The sequence below is a fragment of the Sinocyclocheilus anshuiensis genome, unplaced genomic scaffold, assembly GCF_001515605.1.
Source record: "Sinocyclocheilus anshuiensis isolate Anshui unplaced genomic scaffold, SAMN03320099.WGS_v1.1 scaffold106, whole genome shotgun sequence".
Lineage (NCBI taxonomy): Eukaryota > Metazoa > Chordata > Actinopteri > Cypriniformes > Cyprinidae > Sinocyclocheilus > Sinocyclocheilus anshuiensis.
This window is the reverse complement of record NW_015542347.1, coordinates 330,145-340,060: the sequence shown is the minus strand read 5'-3', so window position 1 is coordinate 340,060 and position 9,916 is coordinate 330,145. Positions and strand designations below refer to the sequence as shown.

At 36.2% G+C, this 9,916-nt stretch overlaps 1 protein-coding gene across 9 annotated transcripts in view; it reads right to left on the bottom strand.

Moving 5' to 3' along the window:
* LOC107691417 (disks large-associated protein 1-like) overlaps positions 1–9,916 on the bottom strand; it is a 141,686-nt gene that overhangs the window by 116,648 nt on the left and 15,122 nt on the right. Inside the window, exon 1 of one of the 9 annotated variants that reach the window (XM_016489997.1) lies at positions 7,830–7,865. The exons of the other annotated variants lie outside the window; for them this stretch is intronic. The gene's annotated coding sequence lies outside the window, so the exon portion shown is untranslated. Of the gene's footprint in view, positions 1–7,829; positions 7,866–9,916 lie in introns of those variants that run through there. 9 annotated transcript variants of the gene reach the window in all.

Here is a 9,916-nt window from a genome sequence, read left to right as displayed (position 1 = left end):
GTTCTCTAAACTCTTCAGGCATGACTCAAGAGACTCAAGAGCTGTTCTCTTGGCAAAAGGAGGTTGCAAAAAGTATTGGATAAAAGGGTATGGACCAATGTGACCAATGTGTATTAGAGAAAAACATTTATTTCATAATGAGATTTCTCTCCCATTTTAAATTATTATTCTCCAATGAAAGGTTAGATTTTAGTAAATTTTTAAAATAAAATATCTAAAGGATTGATGATACAGATTAATTTTCACAGCCTTCTTTGATCATATTTACCAAGGGTATGAATACTTCTGAGCACAACTGCTATACTACCAATATATATATATATATGTAAGGGATAATCAATGGTTTGCCGTGCATTAAAGGATTTTAAATGCACAAAGTAGAGGCCAAGAACCACCCTCTGCGAAGTGCATTTAAAATCCTTTAATGCACGGCAAGCCGTTGATTATCCCACTTATTCCATGGTCATTTGCCAAGTTATAGACAAGTTAAAACTAGTATTGCTCTTTGCAGCACAATATTTGGCTGGAAGGGTATGACAGTTATTTTCGTCAGTTACAGTTCGTTAGCGCTAGCATTCTGCCCACTTCAAATCAGACACAGAGATGAAATAATGCGGTAAGATCACATTTATTTGAATGAATTATAGCATTTATTTAAAATAATTATCGATCGAGAGAGAGAGAGATGACAGTTGTGTGTGTTACCTGCGTCTGCACATCTCTCTACAAACAATTAATTACTTCAAAAACAGAGATTTTACCACCTCGTTGTTGAGGAATATAATGTAGCGATCTAGTATCTAGGCTGTTTTATTAATAAATATCGCGAGGAAGCGTGTTGTTTGTGTGCATCAATTAAAGCAGCGCATTAATATGGAATGGTGATTAAACTGACTTGGAACTACCTGTGCATTAAACGGTTTTAATGCATACCTGCCAGCCAATCAGAATCCATGTATTCAGACAGACCATGTATTCAGACAGACCATATATTATATACACATACATATAGTTTCTTTTAGTAATTAGTAATATGTGCTTTAGTCATTTTTATTAGTTGTATATTAGTTTATATTAGTTTTAATACATACATACACACATACATACATACTATATAAAAGTTTTCATCTAATATTTATATTTTTTCTGTTTATTCCATTTAACAAAAACAATTTGCAGTAGTTTTAGTTAACAATAACAACACTGGTTCATTTAATGAAAAACTGTGTGGAAAACATGCCTTGATTTTTTTTAGCTAGATTGATTGATTGATGCATGTATGTATGTATGCATGCATATGCATGTATATTTGTTTGTTTGTTTGTGCTTATATTGTATCAAGAATGCTGCATATTCAGACATCCTACTCATTTGACTACGTTTTGCATACTATATAGTGCAGAAGTATGAATATTCAGTTGCAGGGAGTGTCTTTATTAGCACACTGCAGATTTATTGAAATTTACTTGATTGATTGAACAATTATCCATCTTTTAGGGTATGAGAAGTAAATAAATCATACACAAGGAGGAGATGGCACTATAAAAATGAAATTTACTGGAATTTAATGGAAATAAAAAAAATGAAGGAATATAAAACAGAAAATCAGAGACAGGATATTAAAACCTGGATGAGCTCCAGAGCTTCCCATTCAGCTGGTCCCTACATGCTGAGGATTCTGGGTAAAGCGGCACTGCAGGCGTGAACATTGAACACAGAAAGAGTCACTTATCAGCAGAAGACGCTGACCTGAAAATGTCTCCCTCTGGTTTACAGCTCAGCGCGCTGCAGTCATCCCTTCTTTATAAACAAGATTACAAAATGGATTAACTGCTGTTCGTTAATCCATTCCAAGTGTGTCAATCATGCTGGGACGCTTGTGCCGAAACCTCGCTTTCGAGCGCTCTAGGCCGGTTAAGGGTGCTTCTAGGCAACAACCACACTCTCGAGCCTACAACCTGCTGCTATAGGTATAGCCTACATCATATTACTTTTAGCATCTTATCTACTCCCTCTCTCTCTAATTGAATCATTGATGTTGGATCGACTTTTGCAGAGAGGAAATGTAAGGAGATTGATGCGATTATCTCTTTTACACTTGCTGTGTGGGTATGAGCGTGTGTGTGCGTGTGTGTATCTGAAGGCTCATATGTTTTTCATAGCTGCTGATGGAGACGCTTTGTTGCCCGAGGGGCAACTTTTCTCTGAAAGTAAACAAGTAAATAATAACAGATGAAAAAAGGAGGGGAAAAAAGTGCACTCAGAGGTACAGAGTCATCGCTGCATAACTGTCACTCAAAGCTACAGTCAGTGTGTCAGCAGCTGGAGAGAAACTGCCATCAGTATGCACTCTGGCCTGCATCTTTCGGCTTTGCACATGCCTTGATGTTTCATTTGTTACTTCAAGGAACCATAGCAATCTAATCTAATTTGCTTTTTTGGTGTGTGTGTGTGTCCATGTGTGTGTTTTTGAAATTCCAAGAAGAAAACTTATTGAAACAAAAGGGAAAAAAAACAGCTTCTTTATTACTTCCATACATGTCTGACGAACGATACACTAATCACAAATATCGAATTTTACAGCAATGGTCAATCTTACACATTTAAATAGTAAATAAATGTGATACTGAAGAAGACTGGAGTAATGGCTGCTGAAATAAGTTACATTTTAAAATAAATTAAAATACCAAACAGTTATTATAAATTGAATGACCTGTACAATGAACTGCACAATTTGACTGTTTTTACTGTATTTCTGATCAAATAAATGCAGGCTGGATGAGCATAAGAGTCTTCTTTCAAAAACTTTTAATTATTCCAAACTTTTGTATAGAGTAGTATAGAAGTAAATAATTTATATAAATATGTTATTGTGTATACTGTATGTGTTGATACATATATATGCCCACACACACACATATACACACACACACATGTATATGTGTGTGTGTGTTTCTGTGAATTGTGGGGACTTTCCATAGACTTCTATTACTTTTATACTGACCAAACGGTATTTTTTCCCCTAACCCTAAACCTACCCCTTACAGAAAACCTGTTTGCATTGTTACACTTTCAGATAAACATTATTTACTATTTTTAATTAAAAAAAAATTCCTCTCTGGGGACTGCAGGCCGGTCCCCTATGTCACGAATCCTGTCCATGGACTTCTGTCCGATTGCCACCAGAGGTCACCCTTGTGTTACATTGACTTTCACACTACACAAACTGTTGCATGTCATCCCGGACTACATTTCCCATCATCCATTTCACTAATCACACGCTCACCTGAGACCAATCACACACACTATATAAAACCCACTCAGTTCCTGCTCCGATCGCAGAGTATTGTTAGCACATATCTCTGTTTGTTGATATCTACTTTACGGAGCCTGTCTCTTCATTACCTGTTTCCTAGTCTAGCCTAGTTCTGTCATTGTTTTGCCTTCCTGTGTCTCGATCAACGCCCGTATTTGGATTACCCTCTTGTCTTGCCGTTCTGGATATTGTTTGCCCCTCGCCTGGACTCTAGCCAGCGTTTGGATCATTCTCTTGCCTAGCCCTCTGGATACTGTTCGCCGCTGTGCTGACTATCGCCCGTCTTTGGAACATTCTCTTGTCTTGTCCTGCTCATATCGGTCTGCTGTTATGACCAAGCCTTTGTTTAATTAAATGCCTGCAAATGGATCCATACGTCTCTCAGTCTGTTCACTCCGTAACACCCACAATGTCAAAAATTTCAGGTTTTACTATCCTTGTGGGGACATTTGTACACACGCACACAATAATCAAAATGTGCATAACATTTATCATTTTGTAAATAAAAAAAAATTTTTAAAAATAAAAAATGTATGCAACAAAATATTACTATTATTGTTGTTATTTTAAAATAATGTATGTTGAAGACTAAAAATGAGTCAGAAAATAAATTGACTAATATTTTATATGGACTTCAGGGGAATAAAAATTAAATTAATATGATATTTATTAACATTAAAATCATAAATATATTCAGATAAAACAACAGGAGAATATAAATAAGATTAATAGATGTGAGGATGCAATAAAACAGAGAGAGAGACAAATGGATTACGCAGTGACTTCACTCTGCAAGAATTTGCATGTGATATGAATATGACCCTCCACACACACACAGTCAGCTGCTGTGTGCATACAGACAAACATGTTTTGTCATCTACACAGCCAACAAAAGCTCTACCTGAATCATCATAGCCAACATCTGCATTGAGTCTGTGCATAACCTAGATCCATTCGTAATGTAGTCCACACTACAATCACTTCAAAAAGAAAAACACACAATAGCTTGATCTTATCTTGTCTCTGATGTATACGTACATACACAAAAGCAGTAAGTGAGGACAGTGGGATGACAGCCACGTCTGATCTGTCAACTCTCAGTCTCTGAGGATGTTCTGCGAGTGTGACTCTTGTCAATTCCGGTTAATCACTCTGCCAAAAGATGCCTCACATACAGTGGGGTACAATTAAGGCTGTCGTTATTCAAGTGATATGTGAAATGAATCCGGCATTACATTTATAGTAGCTTTTTATGCATTGGTTGCCGCTTTGAACATTACAATTAATCATACACAATCAGAAGTGTTTTGATTTGTCATTGCAGAGAACAAGTTTTTTATGACTGAATTATGAATATGCATATGTGAATTCTCCCATCACAATGAACCACAAAGGGCAAAAAAGAGTAAGTAAGAGATTGATTTTGCAGTGTAGACAGCTTCAGTGATTATAACGGTGTTTTTTACCAAAGTGCAGAACTTTGAGAAGGTGAAAAATGCCCCCGGAAATCAATTTCTGAGAGTAAATATTGCCCCTTAATAGAAATTTTAATTTCTGTCCCTGTGTACATGCCTACATGGGATATGTGTATATCCCTATCTCATATGCTTTTTTGTCTGCAATATACTTTCTACATTTAAACCTAATCTAATAATTAAATTATTTAATCATTAATTCACTTGGCTTGAATTCCAATGGATACAAACACATCAACACAAATAGCAAAGATATTTAGAGCAAGTAACAAACATTTGTAAAAATAATAATAATAATAAATATATATATATTTACTTACCATGATACAATATTATTTTCTTAAAATATGTACAATAATATTGATAACAAATTCTCTTTTAAAAAACAAACAAAATAGAAAATGGTAATCCACATGCCCTTATTAAACAAATGACAGATTGGATAACGCACAAATTAATGCCAACTGTTGATGATTTAATTTCTCCTAATGTTTGGAAATTTAATTTCACTCTTTAGCAGCTCATTTGATCAGTGACGTTTGGAGTTGGCGTCCAGGGTATTATGCGTTATTAGTTATCCATGTCAGTGTGTCAGAGACCGATCTGTAGAAGGGAAATGTCATCTGGCGGGAGTGAGTGTGTGTATGTGTATGCTGAGTGAAAGACAAATATGGCTGACACATAACAGCAAACAAGCAGCCATAGGCGGTGCGTGGACCCACTCCAGGGTAAGGCTAAAAGCAGCCAAATCTATTAACTACAAACATCATAAACCCATCTTTTTAGGCAAGAACCAGACATGGGTGTCATGTAGGCTAATAAAATATGTTTAATGGGACTGAATTTGTATTTAACGTGATTGCAATTTAATAAAAAACATTAGAAACTGGTAATTATAAACAGTTTCCTTTCCAAGGTTATTCAAACGGCGAATAAATTATTATACAGAAAGTGACATTATCACTTACTTTGATCTATCGCGAGTTTAAGCACTCTCAAACAAGAAAAACTATCGTTATAATCACTTAAAAAGAGACCAACCTTATGTCTGTATTCCAAAGTGTTCATAAATTACAACAATTTAAGTTTGGATAGTGCACCTGCATGCCTATTTTAAAAAATGGGGGGTGACAGTTAAGGGGTTAAGCTGTCTACACTGTGAAATTAACCTCTTACTTGCATTGTACATCTGCGCGTCCGGAATTCAGTCAGCGAACGCGCACGCACTCAAAACTGATGAGTTTCAGCGATTACTCATCTGAACGCCTCTGATTGGCCATTGCATTCCTAAACTCAACAGAATCGTGTGTGATTGGTTATAATGCGCAATACTGTAAAAACAGCAAAAATAAAATACAGTGCAACATGAGCAGATCTTAATTTAATGCCGCACTCGACACTTTCTATTAATTTTCATTTTGTTAGCAACAGTCGTAATAGATTTAATTTGTTTGTACAGGGGCATTTTTGTCCAATTTAGTGGCATTTTTGCCCCAACTTGCTGTGGCCAGGGAAAGGCTAAACCTTCCCCAGCCTTACACAGGCTCCGCCTAGCAGCAGATTATAATTCATGTACCAGATTTTCTTGAAAACGTAGAAACGAATCTTAGTACAAAAAAAAAAGAATAATAATTTTATACTCAATTACTTTCCCCAGTAATTTCCAGCTCCCCTCTTTTATCTGCCTCATTATAAAATAATAAATAAATAATAATAATAATAATAAACAGTTCAACAGTGAAGCAGTTCCCTAAACATAGATAAGTAGAAGTCTGACTCATTTTAGTTAAAAAAAAAAAACTGATCACTCAAAAGTGTTCCTGGATGTCCCTGAGCAGCACTTTGTGTTCTTTTTGTAGTGAAATAAATATTTGGCTATAAATATAAAATCCCACAGATTGACATTGAAGGGGGGATATCAAGAGACTCAGGGATGGACACTTTTGAGCCAATAACCGACCAGAACAACCTAGCAATGGCAATGACCTAGCAACCACCCAACATACCCTAGCAACCATATAGCAACATGATAAAACCACTCAAAATACCTAGAACTGGAACATCCTAGCAACTGCAAAGCAAAATACTAAAATCACAACGGGCAAGTAACCACAAACACTAACATCATAGTGACCAGTTTAAAGGCCTGATCACACCAAGATGAATATTGTTATGCAAACTGTCAGAAAATCGAATTGCATTTTCTTTCAGTCTGTCAGTCTGAACATCCGTGTTGATGTTGTTGGCCTTTACACAGGTAAAATGTATAATTATTGTTAACACTACAAAACAGGCTTTATATAAAGAGTTGAACCACATTTTCAAAAGATTAACTGGTTTGTCACCTGATGGAGTTTGGGTTCCTTGCCACTGTCCCCATTGGCTAGCTTAGTTGGGGTTTCAAAAAACGTGATATTCAGTAATATTATCAGTTTGACTGCACTGACACCTTTGGATGGCAACAAAATTTGAACTAAATTGAGCTGAATAATGACACTATTCTTTGGTAGCGCTGCTTTATAGCTGAATTACATTTGTTTTATAATTGATGAACTTTGCAACAACACTGTTACTAAAGTGAGCTGAATAACAACATATGCCTTCTGTAGAGCTGTTTATAGATACACAGTTACACAGTTAACTGAATCAAAGAGATTCAGAGATTCTCTGCAGCAGAATTTCAATTTCGATCTTATATTTGAAGAAGTTTACATCACTGATTCTGTTATTTTCCTGTTTATTACTGTGAAGCTATTTTGAACAAATCCACATATTGTATAAAACTTGAAAACTTAACATGGCATCTTGAACTAAATAAATGTCAACATTCCAAGAAGTCCATCTAGTGCATGCTTACATAGATAAACGATTACACAACGAACGCATCTTGTGAAAACGGCCTTTTACTCTATGACTCACAAATGGTCACAGCTGTGTTGTAGTCCAGAGTGACTTCATTTTCAGACTTCATTGCATCGTATATTTGCCATCGAGGGGTCTGTTGCTGGCTGGTGTGTGCAGAGGGCAGAGGCACTGACCTGCTGGGATGTGTGGAGTGCAGGGTGGTCAACGGCAGCTCTGAAAAACACACTGTGATATAGCCTTTACACTCGGGCCTCCTGGCATTTCTGAATCTTGAGCCAACACACACACACACAAGACATGCACACACTTACACTCACATCCGCTGTATACTTAAGACAGAAAGATACAGTGTAAACACATACGCATGTGTAAATACAAACAAATAAAAATATGCTCGCATACACAGATAAAGCTGCGACATTCATCCCGCGACACATGCAAAGTGTGAACATGCATGCACACACACACACACAACACAGCCATCTGTCAGACTCAAGTCCCCCCTGTGCTCTGGCTGTCGTAGATATAATACAGTCTGCTGATTGGCTAAATCTGTTACCACCTTATTATAAGACACAAAGACCCATGATGAAACGCACACAAAAGCACAATAAATATATTCCTTTTTTCATAGGAAGTAGAGAAACTAGAACACTTGAGAATGACGGGAGAGATGACATTCAGGGAAAAGGACATGACAGGCATTCAAATTAAACTTTCAAACCTCTATAAACCCGTTTTTCACCCGAGTGCCATTTCAATCTCTCTCTATTTCTCTGCATCGTCTCCTTCCATCTGTTTCACGCGCTTCTAATCATTCATCTTCATCCAGCTTCCCAATCATTTTCCAGTTTGTGCCTTTTCCTCCAGAGTGCTGTTCAATAAGGCTCTGAAATTTGACCTCTTACATCACGTTGGCACACAGGCACTCATAGACACGGACTGATGGGTCCCTAATGCCCTGTTTTTGAATTAACACATTGCTTTGTAATAATAGAGCCAGAGAAAGTCAGAGAGAGCGGGACGTTCAAGAGTTAGACTAGGTCAATGCCGGCAAGTGCAGTAGAAAAGAAAAATCTACTCAGTACAATGATGTCAGAATAATATTTGCATAATGAATTGTGATTGGTCTTCTTTTGTACATTACCATTTTAAAATTTTGTGGTCGGGGAGATTTTTAAAAACGCTTTCAAATAAGCCTCTTATGCTCGCTAAGGCTGCATTTATTTGATCGAAAATACATTAAAACACTAATATAGTGAAATATTAGTGCAAACCTGTTTTCCATTTTAATAGGCTTTATTTTAAAATGTAATTTATTCCTGTGATTGCAAACTTGAATTTTCAGCAGCCGTCACGCAGTCTTCAGCATCACATGATCCTTCAGAAATCACTCTAAGATGCTGATTTGCTGCTTGAGAAACATTTTTTTTTATCAATGCTGAAAACAGACCGTAAATTCTGCGGTCCTGTCCGTAAATTTAGGTGGGGCAGATTCTGGGTCGTAGCACTAATATATTAAAAACATTTTGTAAGCTTTATATTCTAATCTCTGAACCATAGACTGTATAAAAACATGGATGTAGTGTCCGTGATAGCATCACAGGAATAAATTCGATTTTAATGTATATTCAAATAGAAAAACGTTATTTTACATCATAATACAATTTCACAATATTCCCTTTTTTCCTGTATTTTTGATCTAATTAATGCAGATTTGATGAGCATAAGAAACTCCTTTAATAAACATTAAAAATCGTTCTGATCCCAAACTTTTACAGTAGTGTATATAGTATATAGATAGATAGATAGATAGATATAGATAGATATTAGCACTAATATATGAAAAACATTTTGTAAACTTTATATTCTAATCTCTGAACAGATGCGGACAAAATTTTGGCAGAGATGTCCTTGCGTTATCCTGTGGGTGGCGCGCTAATGTTGATTGACAGGCTCGAAGTAATGTTACACGCATAAAATGCTGTAGCCTATAATTGCCTTAATATAGTATTTATCACCTCCAAATGTTGATTTAGAATGTTACAAGTTGTTGAGCAATTCGGGTGAGGAAAGAAGATCATATGTCTATTCTCCGAATGAACAAAAACAAACATAACAGAACCATATAAAGGCTATTCATGTGAGCACAGGATTTAATGTATAGTCTACTTTGTTCATTTGATCCACTACTCCACATAGAAAAAAACAGACATGCCAACTAGTTACTGACCTGATGCAGACACATAGCTGAAGCGGA